Here is a 20,094-nt window from a genome sequence, read left to right as displayed (position 1 = left end):
AAAAAACCATCAGTTTTTTTATTCAATTGCAAAGCTGCCGTCATGGTCTGCCTGTAGTACTTTCCAATCAGAAACGGAAGGCGTAACAGTGAGCTGTCGACCATCTGTCCGGTGTGCCCGCGATGTGTGCAACGTAAGTCACACTTTCTGTTTCACATTGGTTGTTTACTAGCGGAAAAATAGGACAAACATGTTTTGTTTTTTTTTGCCTTTTTAAATTTCAAACTCCCAATTTAAATGGTGCCACACTCTACTGTATGATGTCACAAACAGGACAGCAGACCTTCTTCCGAAATCTCGCAGAGAAGGATTCATAGCTGTGTATTGATCTTTCTGGCATACATGAAATATTTAAACTGTGAAGGCTGCCTCTTGGTAATAACTGTTAGCATAGCAAGCATTAAAGATAAAAAACTGGGACTAAATCTAACAGTTGTATTCATTAGAGACACCCCTCCGTATTCCAATAGCATCAATATAAAGAGGACTACCATAACATGGGTCACTAAGAGCCCTTGAAACTCTCTTCAACAAATGGTTTGAACCCGATGCAAACATTGACAACAATTGACAACAATTTCCTTGGCCCCCACTTCATAAGTCTTTATTGGTGATAGCAATGAAACCAGGATACGGTATGCTAACGTGATATATACACAAACGAGGAGCTGAGAACGGGGCTGACGTAACATTCAGAGTTATTCAAATAACTATTACATAAGTAACACGTTTATCAAACCATCGGTGTCACTCCAATTCATGAAGCTAAGCAAAGTTAGAAGCTACAACACAGCTATAAGCCACGCTACAAAGCTACGCTACAAGCTACGCTGCAAGCTACGCCGAAAGCTGCAAGCTACAAGCCACAAAGCTACAGAACAGAAAACAACATCATGCCTGGAGATAGACACAAAGGTCGATCTTGGAAACGAGGAACCTCCTCACGACCAGCATTAACAATTCTATCTGTGAACATCAAAGGGTTCTCCTCTGCAAAACGAACAATCTTAGCCGCCCTGCACAGCACCGGACTTAGCAGAGTTTATTGAGAAGGGACAGAAATGTGTTCAGCTGTGGCTGAACCACATCTACCCAAGCCTTGTAATTAACTGCCTTGTAGCCACGATAAGAAGAACTCCAATTAATTAAATCCATCGATCATCCGTTATGTAAACAATGCCACGCGTATGTGGCGCGTATGCATACGCGCCGCACCGCTGACATCGGACTCGTTGTAAGTTGCATTTCTAATTACTCCACAGACCCATATAACGATATATAAAGTGTATTTCAAATAACTATCATATTACAACAATATTATCAAACCATCTGTGTCACTCCAAATCATTAAATCCATCGATCAAATTCCTCATCCTGTATGTCAACAACGCCGCGCACGCACCGCAAAGATCTAGTATGTAACTATATTGTAGCGTTAAAGTACTAGGAAAGACGTGGGTTTGGTAAACGACTCTTTATTTAACAAAACAAGAGTTCAACGAGCCAACAACTACTGAACTGTAACGATAAAAACATATACAAGTTGCTACACGAAATAGAATATATCAAATAACTATAACATAAATAAGTTTTTCAAAAGACAGAGTCAACCCGAAAAATAAATGCAATTCTATATAAGAGATTCCATGCAAATCATGCAATAAATCGTACATCGGAGAGACAGGGAGGAACTTCATCACAAGAAAAACAGAACACAAGAAGGAGTGTGAGAAGGAGACAGCAACAAGACAAACAAGAGCAATAAAACTACAAGCAGAACAGGAACACTGTGAGTCAGCCATTACCGACCACTGTAAAAGAGAAAACCACATCATGGACTGGGAAAAGGGCAGAGTCATCCGCACTGAAGAAAACAAACATCAGCGTTGGATCAGGGAGGCCATTGAGATCCGCAAGCAGGGCCCGAGGACCATCAACAGGGATGAGGGAGCCCACATGCTCTCTACAACCTGGAACAGCATCCTGGAGAGGTGAACGGACAGCAGAGGGCGTGACTCACCTGTCAAATCTGACAGGTGAGCCACGCCTTCATCCATCAGCTGATAAAGACGCGTCACAACCACGTGTGGCACTCTGATGAAGGCGGAAGAACCCGCCGAAACATGTCAGGTAATGCACCTAAAATAATTTGTTTGATATAAAAGAACTCTACCACTAGGCCACTGAACTGGAGCTTTTGTGTTGTTTTTAGTTTATATAAACTTTTAGCTTTTTTTAAAAAAATTCTTAGCAGAAGCACTGATTTTTAATTTCGTTGTACATGTGTCAATGACAATAAAGATCTATCTATCTATCCGTGTAACTAATGAAGTTCTGACGCTATGCCCAGTTTTTGTTTTTTTGACTCTACCACGCATAAAAGCGGGTGGAGACTCTAAACTGCCCTAATTACAGCAAACCTGAAGACAGAGGTAAGTGGTTTCTCAGCTATCACCCCTCCAACTTGAAATTTTATTTTCGATAAACATCTTCGATAAACACTGAGGCATGTGCCTAGTTCATTTATTAATTTATTATTTTAACCTGGACTGATGTGTTGGTGTGCAAATTATTTCCAAACTGGGTGGAAGTTAATCAAGTATTCTAAGATCCTCTCTTTTTATTTACGATACTCGGAAAAAATATTGTTCTGTTGTCAAAATGGTCTTTTTTCTGAGGTACATTCTGATGAATTTGGTATGAATTAACTCCATCAGATGCATGAAAGTGAAAACAAGTTGTAAAACAAGCATAGGCGGCACTTTTAAATCTGCTATATTGTTTTACCCGTGAAAATTAATGCTGTGTCATAAGAAGGCTGTTCAAAGTCTGCAAGCAAGGCTTTTGCATGAGGAAAATTGGCTGTCCGTGTGTGCACAATGGGACAAAATGGCCATACCCATGTTCTTGCAATTTGAGTTAACGAGGAATGACATTGCTGGTTTAAAGTTAAAGTCGATACACAAACAAACAAGGGATAATTAGTAAAATCACATGTTACAAAAACAAGCAACATTTAATGTGGCTGCTTTCGGTCATCCTTTTTGCAATTAGTTCGAGTGAAGGCTAAAAATGCTTCACCTTGTCCCCAAATGCAGCAGTGGGATATGCATGTGCCAGATTGCGAAGTACTTTGCACATTTTTAGACATTCACTTCACATACTTGGAGTCACATTAAAAAAAAAAAATGATCCAAAAAATTCTAGATCTTAATTGTCACTTTCTCTTTCAGAATGAACAGAAAAGTCATAAACGCTAAAAGTGGTGGGGATAAGGAGGGACACCCGGGCCAGAGGCTGGAAGCCGGATGGTGCTTCAATCGTTCAAATGGACGGCAGCTACGAAATGAGACTGTTGCCCTCTGTGACGGTACCAGTGCTATCAAGTTGACCCTTTTTAGTCACCTAAAAGTCACAGAGGGCAACAGTTATGTGTTTTCCCATTTTACCACGGACGCGAGAAACCCCAACGTGCTGTTTTGCAAAACCAACCAGCAAAATGTACATGGGGGCGCATGTAGAGTGTAGTGATGACTTGCAGGCTGAGGCAATCCAGCTCATCTTCCCCACGTCGGTGCCAGTGTCTCTAAGCCAAGTGCTTGAAAACCCTCCGGAGGGGCTGGTAACTATTGAGGGCCATGTTGAAAGTGTAAGTTTACTTCACGCACACATGCATGTTTAAATATATATTTAGAACTACTAAAAATACAAAAATGTGTTCCCTTGCATTAAACATTGCAGGATAACACAATCGTATGTCTGTTTGTTCCAATTTAGAAACAGCCAAGCAGAATGGTGTCGGTACGTGGGGCTCAGTTGGTGCCATTGAGCATCGTATATGTAAAACAAGTAAGCTGTGGTAAGAGTGGCGGTGTGGAGGGAGGCCAACTTGACCCCGATCAAGGTCGGGGCATTGTACACCTTCACTCACTTGAACACCGTGACCAATGAATTTGGGCTGTCTCTCAACACGACACAATATTCAAAGATATCAGTGAGTAAAGAAAAGGCTGTAAAATGGAAAAAGAATTTCATCAGTTTAGGTTGTTTTTAATGAACGAGTAGAATACTACGAATGCCGGCTTTCCATACAATCTCGTTCAAATTTTACAACTTTACGAGAAAGGCTGTTGAATTATGACCAGCGCGTCTGCGAACAACCCCCCGTGGTGGGGACAAAACGGTACAGATAATGGAAGGACTTTATTGACACCCTGTGAATTAGTAATTGCATGTGATGTGACTGTGATGAATTGACCTTTAACTTTATAGACTTATTTGTGACCTTTGAGTTATATAATTGTTCTCAGTTTTCACCTTAGCAAACCTAATTGTGTTTTTAATCACTAGGTCTACGAGTCAACTGTTGAATTACTGGCTATAGGACTAATGATTGAAGAGGAGGAGGTCAAGTTGGTGGATGGGGAGGGGGTCGAAACAAGTATTGCCTTGAGTGTGTGGAGCAAGGCCTTTGCTGAGCCGCCAACAATACCGCAAGGTGGACTCCCACTAAAACTTGTGTATTCACAGGGTGAAGTGGTCGAATTATGTAAATTAAACCGGAAGTAACCCCAAATCATTTTTTTGCGCTTAACACAAAAAGCATTCCCCAAGATTTTTTCAGCTTCTTCGCCTTCACACGCAATTTCTCCAGAAATTGCATTTCTAGTTATGGTTATTATTATTATTATGATTAAACATTTATGTTATAACTTGTCTGGTTATTCTTTGCTTTTATATTCGCCAATCAAAACATAAAAATCTGACATTTGGTTAACTGCTTTATATGACAATATGTATGTGTTTTACGTTGTTATATGAGTTGGTGCCCCCCAAAATAAAAAGATGTTGGCATAACGGGTTTTTTTCAACCTTGTATTCAAACACAAACACATTTGGTATATTAACACCATCAACTACAAGCCAACAAACACAAAATTAAAACATCAATGTTAGCATAACGTGTGTCGGCTGGCAATGGCATAGCAGCAATGCTGTCTGTCACTCACTCACTCACTCACTCACTCACTCACTCACTCACTCACTCACTCACTCACTCGTGAAGACCAATCAGCAGCGCCAGCGAGCGTTAGATGGAGGAGGGACTTTACGAGTCAGTGACGTAACTTCCCGTTCACGAACGAGTCGGGGATTGCATTTCCCGTTCACCAAAGAACGAATCTGCGAGTGAACGAATCAGTGAGTGATTTGCATTTCCAGTTCATCGCGGGTCAATGAGTGAACTGCCTTCCCGTGCATCAACGGATCAGTCAGTGAACGTGTAATTAGTAATTAATTAGTCAGTCAAAAATACATGTTTGTTTTGTGTTTCAATTCATCATCATCGGAGGTCACTCGGGACGAGTATGACTGTCTTCTTCTCTGGGTCATCTACTTGTGGGTCCGCAGGTGGGCGTAGAGGCCGATCCGGGATCCACATATTTTTCTGCATTGTAGGTAGGGGAAAATTGGTGGTGGGTTGTGGTCGTGCTGGAGCCTGTTTTTGTCTTTCCTTACGGCGTTGTGGTTTGGTTTCTGCGACACGGCGGAGTTCCTTTTCGTGATGTGCTGCACCTTCCGCTGCCCTCCAGCAGTTCCTGTTCAAGGTGATGCACTCCCAGTCCTGAGATGTTATTTGGAATTTCTTGAGATTGGACTTGAGGTTGTCCTTGAAACGTTTCTTTTGCCCGCCCGGGGCTCGCGGAACTCTCTTCAGCTGGGAGTATAACATCTGTTTGGCGAGGCGGGTGTCAGTCATGCGGATGAGATGTCCTGTCCATCGGAGTTGGTGCTGCATTATTAAGGTGGTGATGCTCGGTATCCTGGCTTCCTCCAGAACGCTGATGTTTGTGTGTCTGTCCTCCCATTTGATCCTGAGTATTTTCCTCAAGGTTCTCTGGTGTTGTTGTTCAAGAGCTCTTAGTAGGTGGCTGCTGTAGGTTGTCCATGATTCTGCCCCATAAAGTAAGGTGGGGAGAACCACAGCTTTGTAAACCAGGAGCTTGGTGTCAACCCGGAGGTCTCTGTCTTTAAAGACTCTTTTCCGGAGTCTGGCATACGCTCCACTGGCAGAGCTCAGGCAATGCTTGACCTCAGAGTCAATGTCCGCTTTGGAGGAGGGAAGGCTGCCGAGGTAGGGGAAGTGGTGAACATATTCAAGTGCAGTGTTATCCACATTTATGATGGGCGGAGTAGATGGCTGGTTGGGTGGGGGTTGATGTAGCACCTAGGTCTTCTTGATGTTCACGGTCAGACCCAGGGCTCTGTATGCCTTAGCGAAGGAGTTCAGGATGCCCTGGAGGTCTTCTGCAGAGTGTGCTGCAATGGCATTATCGTCTGCATACTGGAGCTCCATGACTGTGGTGGTTCTGATCTTGGTTTTGGCTTTGAACCTGTTAGGGTTGAAGAGCCTGCCATCAGTTCTGTACCAAATCGGGATTCCGTGTGGTAGTTCTTCATCGATGAGGTGGAGTATGGCGGCAATGAAGACAGAGAACAGGGTGGGTGCAACGATGCATCCCTGTTTGACCCCTGTCTCTCCAGTGAAAGGCTCAGACAAGGAGCTGTTGTTGAGCACTGTGGCTGCCATTCCGTCATGTAATAATTGCAGTATTCTGACGTATTTATCCGGGCAACCATACCTCAGAAGGATGCTCCATAGGGCCTGGCGATCCACCGTGTCCTCAGACAGTGGCAGTAGGCAATTGGCAAGCGCACGAGCAAGTACTTTGCCAACTGCTGAAAGGAGCGAGATGCCCATATAGTTTCCGCAATCCGCTTTGTCCCCTTTCTTGAAAATGGTCACTATCAGAGCATCCCTGTGCTCCGAGGGGAGTACTTTTTTTTTTCCCAGACCTTCAGAAAGAGGGAATGGAGGTAGAGCTGGAGCTCTGGTCCACCTTCCTTTAGGACCTCAGCTGGGATCCCATCTGGCTCAGAGGCCTTGTTGTTCTTCAGGCTCCTGATGGCATCTTGGACCTCTGCTGAAGTGGGAGGTTCACCCATGTCTTCCCTGATGGGACTCTGAGGGATGTGACTGAGGAAATCTGACTGAGTTGTGCTATCACGGTTGAGGAGTTCCTGAAAGTGCTCTCTCCACCGGTTGTTTATGGACTCATTGTCCTTCAACAGCTCCCGCCTGTCTTTAGAGTGCAGGGGGTTTTGGCCGCGATGGCTTGGACCGTAGACAGCCTTGGTAGCATTGAAAAAGCCCCTGGTGTCACCAGAGTCTGCCAAACTCTGGATTTCCAGTGCCCTTTCTGTCTACCAGGAGTTTTTAATCTGTCTCACCAGGCTCTGGACGTCAGCCTTGGCTCTGGAGTGAGCCTGTCTCTTTGCTGTGCAGGTGATGTCATTTTGCCAGACACGAAATGTTTCCCTTTTCTTGGAGATGAGCTGTTCTATCTCTGTGTCGTTCTCATCAAACCAGTCCTGATGCTTTCTGCCCTTGTACCCGAGAGTGGCACTGCAGGTGTCGAGGATGGAAGACTTGAGCAGGCTCCAGTGTTCTTCAATGTCCTCAGGGTATTCCTGATTGGGGCTTTCTCCAAGAGAGGCCTGAAACAGCTGCAGGGCGGCAGTTTTATTCAGGGTCTCAAGGTTTAGTGTTTGCCGGCTCAGCTTCTTTTGCAGTCTCCTCTTCCTCTTGAGTCTGATGGACATCGTGGATCGTATCAGGCGGTGATCTGTCCAGCAGGTCACCACACGGTCCTTGACAGATCGGGGTCAGAATCCAGTGGCAAGGAGACCAAGACGACTGGTGACCCTTTTCTGCTGCAGCCTTCATCCGCCTTCCCAGCCGTTGTGACGCCACCCCTTAGGTCAGCCATCATCCTCCGCCTGGTCCACCGTTGAGGTCTTCACTATTTACCCATAGCTGGAGCTAGTTACCCACAGCCGGGACAGTGGTCGATGGGCAGTAGGGCGTGTCCACACACCGGTGGACCTACATGCCACATCTCTGGGGCCCACAGCTGCTCCGAGATCCTGCACAACTTGGCCTGGGACCGCAAGGTGCCAGTTACCGTGTGTGGCTACGAGGAGGCGTGTGCAAGTCTTGGCAATGGAGAGGCTGTGTACCGGCTGAGGAGGCTTATACACTCGGCTCCTCTTTTCACCCCCGGAAACAGAGGGCTAGCCGGTGGCGGTAGCTGAAAGTAGAAAAGTAGCAAGCAGAGGCAGCATGCACAAACTACAGGCACTACTACTCCAACACTACTGCACTGACGCATCACATGCCCTGTGTGTTGATGGAACACACACACAGACACACAGCTCTTGGGTGACTATTTGCACCTATCGTCTGCCGTGTGCATCTGCCGCAATCTAACAAAATGGATGCGCCACACCCATGATGCATGCACTTTGCGTTACGGAGTAAGGACATTTCTGGAAAGATACACGATGCGTAATTCATTTATTTCAGCCGACACATAAACGGATAAAAACAACTTTTAAAGTGTTCTTTTATCAAAATCTTTGATTTCGGTTGGCCCAAAAAAAAAAAAAATGCACAGGCGCCATTATGAAATGTGCTTCCAAAATTATTTACCAGATGACATTATAACTCTAAGCGCTGAGATGTACTGACCAAGTAAGATCAGTAATATTGAATCATTGCCCAGTGTTAATTTGTAGCAGTCATGATATGCTACACACTCACAGAGGGCAACAGTTAGTACATTTTTTTAAACTTTGGTGTGGATGAACGGGGCCTTTTGCTCCACACCAAACCCGGCTCCAGAATTTTCATCGGGGCGGAAGTGCACACCAGCCCACAGTTGGAGGAAGAGGCCAGGGCCCTGGTCTACCCCAACTCAGTGGTATCATCTCCTCAGGAGGTAGTCAAAAAACTCCCTGAGGAGATGGGTGTCACTGGATGGCATAATAACCGATGTAAGTTACCTGCACCCACAAATGCACATGTACACACATGTATTTGTGTACACTTGTGAAGACATGATGCATGTGCAATAATGTACATGCATGCGCATGCAAAGCTCCCCCCCCCCCCCCACACACACACACTAAGGTACCAAAACGTTATTATTTTTTTGTCATCTTTAAGGTTGTGTACACAGACACAGGACACACTCATTGTCAAACACAATTATTGTAATTGGGATATCAATTTGGTCCACTTTAGATGCGTCCAATCTGCATGGTGCGCCAAGGAGGGAACTGCCTTGCGCCAATTCGGAGTTTAACACTTAAGTAAAGTAAGTAGCCATTTGTACTTCCCACTTTGCACGCATACTTATACTTATACGCATTTTTAAACTACCGCAAAATTGGCCTTTGGCGGGAGGCTAATCTAGTAGAGCTGAAGGTAGGGGGTTCCTTCCAATTCACACACCTGAGTGCCCAGGTGACCGAGTCAGGAGTAATGCTCCATTCTACAACATACACAGATGTAAAGGTTAGTAAATGGCTTCATAGCAGTGGAATTGAAAAGGTGCTTGCTTATTGCTTATTATTCCCTTTTCCAAGATCAACTGGGATCAGGTTCTCAATCTATTTTTCCCTTTACAAACAATGGAAAAATAAATAATCCGTTCCAAGACTAAAAAAATGCCTTTTTAAAGAATTTTCTTTTTAAGAATTTTAAGAATTTGTGATTTCTGACTGGGCTATTTTCGGTTTAACACATTTATTGAAGTCAGTTTCATTTCAGTGTGCTCTTAAGTTTTTATTAAACGCATGTGCATATTAAATACAGTGCATCTATAATCTATCATTTCCTTTCCTGAAGCAGAGAGAACTTTTCTCTGATGGTAAAATACTCTCCCAGATTGCATTCTAGCCAAGCTTAGTATCCCAAATTTCATAATGCACTATAATCAACATTTAAACCTCATTAACTGGCAAATGTATCACTAACTTCCATTTCTGTTAAGATTTAACATATCTGTACTTTGTTATTTTCCACCTTTGGTAAACGTTTTCCATTCATAAACACTAATTTGATTGTTTTTATTTATTTATTTATTTTATTCAACAGGCCTGCAACTCCAGCCTCATCATCACCGTTTTTGGGATACTCTATGGGGAAGAGGTGGTGGAGGATGTGTCTGATTTGGGTGAAGTGATAAGCATCAAGCTTAATGTGTGGAAATTTCAGCCAGCCCCCCCATATCCCACAAGATGGGATGCCCATCACTGTCACTCGTGTGCAGAAGGACGTGACAAAGATTGAATGTGTGAATGAATGCATGAATGAATGAATGAATGTTGATGCATAAATGTTGAATTGAATGAATTGTTGAAATTAATTGAATTGTTGAAATTAATTGAATGTGTGAATGAATGTTGATCAATAAATGTTAAATGTTTAATTTCCTAACAACAAAATGTCCTTTTGTGTTCCTTTTATTGATTTGTTAACACTTAGTATCTCTTTTATTTAATGTGTTTGTGGATTTGTTTGTGAGCTTCTTCTATTTTCATGCGTTTCAGATTCCGTTTGGGAAGGTTAGTGGATATAGTTTAGCTTTGCTCTCTCTTATTTGATTCAATTAACACAGTACAAATGAGCAAACACTATGATATCAAACTGGTAACTTTAAATTTGTACATATAATATCCACAACTCAATGACACTTAAAATGCAATTGCGTTTAGACTACTGGTATTAACATAAAGACTTGTTAACATAACGTATGATGTGAATAGACATGCCAAAACGTTTAACAATAAAGTATTTCAATCTAAATTTGAACTCAATATTGGAGCTTTTGCGATTTTTCATTGGGTCACCGTCAGACGCAACTCAGTCAAGTGTTATTTTCAGCCATATTTTTATGTCATCCTCTCACTTCTCAATTGTTGTCAATTTTGACTTTAAATCATGAGTTTAGTTAGGCATGATGATTTTTTATCCCATCATGACGACTTTAAATCTCACCATGATGACCCTAAATAACATCATCAAAGCGCCAGATTAACTTTTGGCAATGGATACTCTAAACCATAGGTGTCAAACTCAAGGCCCGGGGGCCAGATACGGCCCGCCAAATCATTTTATGTGGCCCGCAAAGACAAATTATGCATCAACTTGTGTCAATACTAAAAGTGCAAATTGTCTTCACTTTTAAAAAAATAAAGATATTGATCAAGTTTTATTATCATGCATCTTTTCAAATATCTGCTTTTACTCGTCTCTGATTTCAAAACTGTTGTTATTCATCAGTTTGTTGTGTAGCTTATACTGTATATCATATATTGACAGTCATAATGGCCCTCCGAAGGAAACTATGATTATGATGCGGCCCTCGACAAAAATGAGTTTGACACCCCTGCTCTAAACGCTTTCATTTAGGTGCACCAGCACTAAATCTAGGTGCGCCGACATTTCACTTATTATTTCTACATTTTTCAACCGATTCAACCCATTCCAAAGCATTTCCATCCTTCCAGTTTGACATTCACATCATTCAGCACATCATATTGGGGACATTTTCAAATTTCCCAAATTCTCCTAAATTTCGTTTTTCAACTCTAATTTCTACATTTTTCAACCGATTAGACCCGTTCCAACTTTCAACTGTTCATCATTTTCCTACCTATTCCACAACTTCCCACTTACCAAAAATTCCACATTTTCAATTTTGAAATTCACACCAAATTTTCCAAAATGTCCTTTTCCCCTTCTAATTTCTACATTTTTCAACCGATTCAACCCGTTCCAATTTTAAACATCATTCTGCAGCATTCCCCAAGTATTTCTTCAACTTCTTCACCTACACACGCAATTTCTCCAGAAATTGCAAATTTCTAGTTTTTTTTCTAGTTATTCTACTTATTCCGCCCGCTTATTTGACGCTTAACTAGTTCCACACACTTCAACCGATTCACTCCGTTCCACTTTTAACTTATTCCAAATATTAATGACACCGTTGCTCTCGTTTTTTTCATTCAAAACATTTTCCGTTTTCACAAAATTCACAAATTTCCGGCAAATATTTCCCCATTCATTCTTAAAGGCACATTCAACATTTCACATTTACGTCATTCCAGTTTGAAATTCACATCATTTAACACATTCAAATCACATTGGGGGACATTACCAAACTTGCCAAATTAAAAACTTTTACGTTTTCGCGTTTAAAATTTGTGCAAAATTTCACAAAATTCCCTTTTTCACTACTCATTTCTACATATTTTAATCGATTCAACCCATTCCAACTAATTTACTTCCTTCCAGTTTGAAATTCACATGATTCAGCACATTCAAATCACATTGAGGACATTACCAAAATTGCCAAATTAAAACATTTCACGTTTTAACGTTTAAAATTTGAGCAAAATTTTGCAACATTTCACAAAATTTCGTTTTCTACTTCTATTTTCTACATTTTTCAACCTATTCAACCTATTCCAACTTTAAACATCATTCTGCGGGATTCCCCAAGTATTTATTCAACTTCTTCGCCTTCACACGCAATTTCTCCAGGATTACTCACTTATTACATTTTCTAGTTTTTTATTATTACAGCAGAACCTCGGTTTTCGAACGTCCCAGTTCTTGAACGAATCGGAATTCGAACGAAAAATTCGAGATTTTTTTTTGCTTCCGATGTCGAACAAAAACTCGGAAGTCGAACCTCGCGAGATGAGCCAAGAGGACCCGAGAAAACATGACCGGGCTGGAATTAACTGCAGAATTTTGTCGATCTTTATCATCCCGATAAACCCGGAACCAGCTCAGTAGCCTAGTGGTAGAGTGTCCACCCGGAGACTGGACGGTTGTGGGTTCAAACCCCAGCCGGGTCATACCAAAGACTATAAAAATAGGACCCATTGCCTCCCTGCTTGGCACTCAGCATTAAGGGTTGGAATTGGGGGGGTTAGATAACCAAATGATTCCCGAGCGCGACACTGCTGCTGCTCACTGCTCCCCTCTCCCCCAGGGGATGGATCAAAATCACATGGGGATGGGTTAAATGCAGAGGACAAATTTCACCACACACAGGTGTGTGTGTGACGATGATCATTGGGACTTTGGGACACCAGAGCTATGTATGCTTTTATTGACATTGTCATTAGCCACTTCCACAAAGTTCTTAAAAGAAGGCAGAAACAAGTTACTCTAGATAAGTTCTTTACAAAAAGGAAAGAACACCCAGTGGAAGAGTCTTCCCAACCGAAGAGATTTGCGAGAGAGACAATACCTACAGACGAGTTTCCTGATGTTTTTATGGAAGGGGATTCACCTTCCAACCAATAAACTTTTTGTTTTCATTGGTGAAAATGCTGTACGTAAGAAAATGTTTTTGCTGCACACGAACTTTGATACAGTGAAGGAATGAGGTCGAAATACAAAAAGTCCTGCCTCGCTACAAAAACAGATATGCTCAAACCTCATTGAATAAAGTACATAAGCAGACAAGTATATTCACATATTAAATAAATAAATAAAAGAAACATTTTAAGCATATAATTATACCTACACACCAAATCAATAAAGAAGACATAACTAGACATTTTTGATAAGTGGTGATGAGAAAGGGTTTTATAACTTTATGATCTGATATATTTCTGAGGACTTTGAAATAACATGACTTTTGATATATTACCTAAATAGCTTAATGACCCTTAAGGAACTGTGGAATGCATGCCTGATGTTTTTTCTCTGAATCATGGACACAGCCAGAGTCGTCTTGACCGTTCAGTACTTGATTGTATCTTGTGTTTTGACTAATGCTAGACGCCAGTTTTTGATTACTACTGAACGTTCTGCACAGAGGGAAATATTTTGGCCTAACAAAGAAAAGATACAGTTGGAAACATGATTAAACTAAGAATATAATGACGTAAGCAAAGACATGAAGTATCAAAAGCACAAACTTTACATAGTCAGGTAAGAGCAATAGATTAATGATGTCACAGCCAAAAGCTAACATAAATTCGCACAAGATGACACAATTGGAACAATGAGGTACGATAGTCTATGTCCAAGATTGGAGGAGAATGTTCACAGGAAGGTCACGTGGAGATAAAACCAGCAGGTGCCAGAAGGAGCCACCCGAGAACTCGGCCAAACATGATCGCCAAGGCCGAAAGACGGGAGGGAAGACAACAGCCCCCACCCGAGAACTCGGCCAAAGATGATCGCCAAGGCCGAGAGACGGGATGGAAGACAACAGCCCCCTCCACACACACACACACACACACACACACACACACACACACACACACACACACACACACACACCAACAGCCCCCCACCTACACACCGAATCGCCCATAACCAGCACCACTCCCATGGAAGCAGACTCTCCTTCGAACTTGCCCCACCCCGAAGACTCATCGCCCATCAATCCCGGCCCACAATGTGCTACTGAATATAAAACTGATCTAACAACCTTGGACTTTGCCTTTTCTGAATGGAGACTTTCCGCTCTTGAAGGGCCCAGCGCTGTATTGTACTTTCCTGAAAACAGAGCTTTTTGAACAAGAATTGTGATTGAACTCAACCAATCTGTCTAAGTCTAATTTCTGGTTCAGTGTCTTTGCATTTTCCTAAATCTGAAGAAATCAAACGAGCACGCAGTGAGTAAATTGGATAACAGGTGATTGGCAAAGGCTTTTGCCGTGAGGCGCAGATAACGCGCTCCCTAAATTGTGGACAAAATCCAACAAATGGTGACCCTGACGTGATTTCTTCAGAAGGGAAAGTGCATGCTCCACAAAGGATTCTTCCTTCTCCGCTCTTGCTCAACAGTATTGCAGTCCGATCGGCACAAAAGGTAAGGGGGAAACTTTTTTTTTTCTCTCTCCCAGTTCAGCAATATTGTGGAGTGAAAGCGGAATACAAAAATTAATAATTTCAGCTCTGTGTTCAGGAATGGTGGTTGTATAGAAGTGTGTGTTTGTGTGGAACTTGGTAAAAGTGATTTGTGGAAAAAATTAAAAATACAAAAACAGGTGAAGGCATCGCTGATATAGCAGGACGGATGCCGAGCGACTCCAATAATGTGACATTAGAACATTATAGGGCTGTCTAAGGCGAGGGACATCTGGGATGTCCGAGTCGTGGTGAATTAAGAGAAAGGTGGTGAGGACTTTGTCTGATCAGCAAAGGGCGCTCACACCGCTGGAACTTGTGGGATGAGAGTGACTAGCATATGGGCACCTGAGTGGCCTCAATAGTAGACACTTAGGAACTTATACTGTTGCCTAAGGTCGGGGTCGATTGGATCGGCCAGGCCACCAATACGAGTCGGGGACTCGTGAAGAAAAAAATAAAAAATAAATAAAAAAATGGTGAAGGCATCGCTGATATAGCAGGACGGATGCCTGGCGACCTCAATAGTGCGACCTTAGAGACTTATATTGTTGTCTAGGGCGGAAGGGTAACTGGGTTAACCACTACATAATTGTTGAAGTGTGTCTATGATGATATTGTGTGGAAAGCAGGCTTGGCTGTCAGATGGGACAGCGGCACAGCTGAAGAAGTGAGTGATTAGTTGTGGTGCTGTTCATGGGATGGAAGTGATGATTTGTGGTTCATGAAGAACAATGAGTTGATTTGTATAAAATTGTTGATTTTATTTTGATTTTGCATGAGAGTTGGAGTCAGAAAAATGGCTTAACAAGAATTTGATAAAGAATGTATATTTAATTAGCATGAAGGTTATATCCCATTGTGTGGTGGGGTTAAACTGTAACCATTTTTGTTTTCAAAAGGGTGCGGCTCTAAAGTTTAGGCCAAACGGTCAGGTGGGCACAAATGCATATTTTGGACAGAGGTGGGGGGTTACATTGGTGGCGAGGCTCTCCGCACTTCAGTTGCCCCCCCCCCCCCCCCCACCCTTGTTATCAGCTGGGAAGATTGTCATGTCTATGTTGTGGGCCCGTGTGTTTGTTTATGTGTATGTTTGTCTTTGTGTATCAGTTCGTTATAAAGGATGGAATTGCGTTAAATTGGTGCACGGAAACGGTGTGCTAGACAATGGTTTATCAGATTTGCATTGTTAAATGTAAAAATTAGAAATGATAGAATAATCTGAGGGTTGTGGTCAGAAACTCGTCCAACGAGGAGAGTGCCCAGCCCTCATAAAAATGTGAGAGTAAGAGAGAACATACATTGTAGAATTGGATAAAATTAAATTATGATTGCAGATTTTAAATTTAGGAGGAATTATTGATTGGTAAGGATAAGTCAAAGATTTGAATCACTTAGAGTTAAAAACAACAAATAAAAACGACATTGCAAGGGGGGGCACTTTTTATCAAAAGAACACCAAGTAAAGTATTAAGTAGTGGGCATTCGTGATTGGGATTAAATTAAGGATAAAATTAGGTCAATGATTAGAAATCAATGGTGCTCTACATAAAAAGGCTTAAATTTTAATGGGGAAATATTTGGAGTACTGTGTTGGTCTACATAGGTCACGGGCCTAGTTTATTTGGTTTTGATTGTGGTTTGGGTTTATTTTGTTTATTGTTAGGTTTTCCTTGTGTTTATTGTTAAGGTGTTCCTTCTTATTCTCTTATCCCCTGCATTGTAAATGTCTACTTTATGCAGATAGGTCAACAGGCTAGGAATTTAGTGAGGAGATAATTGATCAATTGATGGGGGTTAATAATTGTCCAAATCCTAGTCACATGTTTTGAGGGACCACAGCAACAACACTATATTTAATTTGCAGGCCATTATTTCGTATGTGATGACAGTGTCTAGATAAGTAGACTGTTTTATCAAAAATGTGAGAGTGAAGGAGGAGGTTTGATTTGTAATCTGGCATTTGGGTGCCACTTTTAAGAGTCTGTGCAGGAGCATAGATTGTTTTTGTTTGTTTTTAAAGATATATTTAACAGTTTATCTCGGTGCAGTAAGGATATAGCAATTTTGAAAGACTTAAAATTAAAAGCAAAATTCCATTTTAATTCTGACACATGCCAGCTAACATGAGGATGGGAAATAAATAAAGGAATAAATACTAGCTCAAATGTGGCATGTGTTTTAAATTGGGCGATAAGACATTCACTTCCAAGCACTATCCTTTAGCACTGCTGACAATAATAACTTATGAGATGTTAAATCAAGGAGGAGTGTCATATTTGGAACACCGGCGCTGTATGACCTATAGATTGAACAATAACATTCACCGCATATACAACCATGTTGGTAGATTGTTAAATTACATTACAGTTTATTACAAAGGATTTCAGAACTTTATTTGATGATAAACACTGGAACGAGGATTTTAGCCGTGTTAATGGGTAGGGTGGATGGATTACTCAAAAAAAAAAAAAAAAAAAGCTTTTGATGAGGGCGGCTTGATAGTAAGATGATGAGTGTGCGCAACTGATAGGATACAATATGTTAATGGGAAGATTTGGGGTGTAAGGAACAAATACTACACAGGAAGATTGATAACACGAAGATAGTTTTCTGAAATTTGTGTCCCAGTGTGTTCTGCCCTAGCGCATGGCACAAGTCCTGAACTGAGTCCTTGTACTCTACTGGCTGCCTCAAAATCAACAGAGGACTGTCCCTGGTCATGAGACACCTTTGACCTTTGGGAGAACAACTGGAACTATTATCATGCTTGAAGGGGGCAAGCACAGCTCTTCACAGGACAAGAACCATATAGTTGGTGAAATACGCACAGTTGCAGATCAAAAAGAAAATGGACTGAAAGAACAAAGACAAGATGGACGCATTTGAGAATGGCGGACAATCCAGCCCTGAATCATCATCATGAGAATCTAAGAGGAGAGGCTGCTAAAGACTTGCACGAGTCACATGAAGTCAAACTCGACACATTGCTAAAGACTGCTGAAGCATTACAAAGTTGGTGGAGTGTGGGACAAAAGGGATGGAAGTGTGTTTGGGTGCTGGGGCAGACATAACTGAGGAGTTTTGATAAAAGAGGGAATAATAAGGCTGCTTATTGACACTGAAACGGGGATAAAAAACAAAATACATAGATATGGACAGTGAAGATACACTGACAAATTATACGACAGCGTGATCAGAAACTTCGTAAAGTGGACATTGATCAATAGAAATTAAATCATTTGAATCATAAATTTTTATATGTAACTTAGCATTTCGAAGACATAATTAATCTAACTGAAAATAATGAAATTTCATAATTGGACCAGTGAAAATTTGGATTCGGGCAACAGAAGGCTGAATTGCTAAACTTAATTGACCTTTATCAAAAAACAACAGAATTTGATTACACATCAACTGCGACTGATTTATAGGATGCATATTTCAGTTTGAAGGGGTGAGGGGCCATAAGAAAGTTGGAATTCTGGATAGTCAGCAAAATAGTAATACAGTAGGGCTTTAAATAACTAATACAATGACATGACCCTTGCGACAATTGATTTAAATGGCAATTTATGATAGGCACTTGGGGTTAGGATTAACAATCCATCCATCCATCCATTACTGGTGCGGCTTGTCCTTACGAGGGCCATGGATAATTAACAATAATAACTAGAATTATTGATTTCTGTAGAAATTGCGTGTGAAGGCGAAGAGGCTGAATAAAAATTCGGGGAAAGCTACAAGATTATGTTTAAATTTGGAACGTGTTGAAATGGCTAGAAAATTGATAAAAATATAGAAAGAATTTTGTAAAATTGGGCGTGAATTTTAAAGTTGAAAATTTGAAATTTTCCACAAGTGAGAAGTTTTGGAATAGGTAGGCATAAGATGAACAGTTAAAAAATTGAAATGGGTTGAGTCAGTGGAAAAAAAAAGAAAAAAGGAAAACTAGAAGAAATTCGAAGGGAAAAAATGAAATTTTGCAAAATTTTACCGCAATGTTGGAAGTGAGGATGTGAAATTTGAATTTGAATCTAGGAGGTTAAAAGTGTAATGGAATAAATCAAATGAATTATGTGGAAGTAGTTAAGATAAAAATAAAATAAAAGGAAGAAGAATGCAGAAGAAGTTGAATAATAATAAAGTCAAGGCAATTCAAATGTATTTATATAGCCCACAAGCAAGTCTCAAAGGGCTCCAAATGTACAAAAATTGCCAATTTAAAATACAAGAACAATAAGTGTGAGGGCCACAATGATGATCATGACAGCAAACATATTTCTAATTGGTTTTGATAGGTACAAAGGGGGAACATGGAAGAAGGTTTTCAAAATGTGTTATATAGCGTGACTCAATTATCAAGAGTAAGTACTTCTTTTTAATTCTAAGAATTGGCATCAACAAAAAATGAGAACGATAATCCAAGGTTATAGTGTAAGTGGCAGGAGGAAGCTGTGTATATTTTTTAAACATTATTTTCATTATCATTATTTCTTAGGAGGGTCAGTAATGCTTGATGAATGAAGGAACAAGGTAACAGTAAAAGGGAGTGCTCTAAAAATTTTTGGTTCTTTGCCAGAGGTAGTGATTTGGAGGGATGAATTTAAACTCAAAGCAAAATAGAACTGTTTAGTGGAAGAAATATGGGAAGGTGGAAATATTGAAGTTACAGCTCAACACAAAGTGTCAAATAGTCTAAGTGTGAAATGTGAGCAAACTAAATGGGGAGTTAAATCATGTTCCAGTATTATGCATATTGGCAAACAATGTGAGGACAGGAGACCAGACAATTAGATATTAATTTTGGATTTAAAATAAAAAAGGGACATTTTAATTGAGGAGAAAATTTTGCGTAGGGAGGGTTCTTTTTACAATTTAATATTGTATGTTTTATGTGTGTGTTGTGGGATGACAGTTTGTCTGTAATGCTGTATGAATGTCAAGTCTGTACTTGGGATGGGGTTTGTGTATTGTGAATGGTTAACATGATTCAAGGTTGGGGTGATGTGATCACAGCAGAGGATAACATTCCTCTCACCTGAAAAATATAGAGATACTACAGATTTGAAAAAGCAAGATTGATCAGGGTTCATTTTGGACTAAATATGGGTTTAGGATAACTCTGGGGCACCATTGACAACAAAAGACTTCAATGGAGAAGGCCCATTTCAAGATTGTGACCGGACGTGACTATACCAGCATTGACAATCAAGACTCTGAGCCAAGACAGTGTATGACAACAACTCTGGATTTACCTGACAGTGTGACGAAACGTATGTGACGGAATTTGTGATGACTTGCTTTGT

The 20,094-nt window shown here is 40.9% G+C and overlaps 2 long non-coding RNA genes across 2 annotated transcripts in view; one reads left to right on the top strand and one right to left on the bottom strand.

The window, feature by feature from the left end:
- The window catches only part of LOC125977313 (uncharacterized), a 205,763-nt gene that overhangs the window by 90,892 nt on the left and 94,777 nt on the right, over positions 1 to 20,094 (bottom strand). The gene's annotated exons all lie outside the window — the stretch shown is intronic.
- LOC137840765 (uncharacterized) lies at positions 216 to 4,857 on the top strand. The gene is made up of 2 exons (XR_011087779.1): positions 216 to 3,649; positions 3,778 to 4,857. It is a non-coding gene; the product is annotated as an uncharacterized lncRNA (long non-coding RNA).

The sequence above is a fragment of the Syngnathus scovelli genome, chromosome 11 (assembly GCF_024217435.2).
Source record: "Syngnathus scovelli strain Florida chromosome 11, RoL_Ssco_1.2, whole genome shotgun sequence".
In the NCBI taxonomy this organism is placed as follows: Eukaryota; Metazoa; Chordata; class Actinopteri; order Syngnathiformes; family Syngnathidae; genus Syngnathus; species Syngnathus scovelli.
Note: the sequence above shows the minus strand (reverse complement) of the source record. Positions and strands in the feature narration are given on the sequence as shown.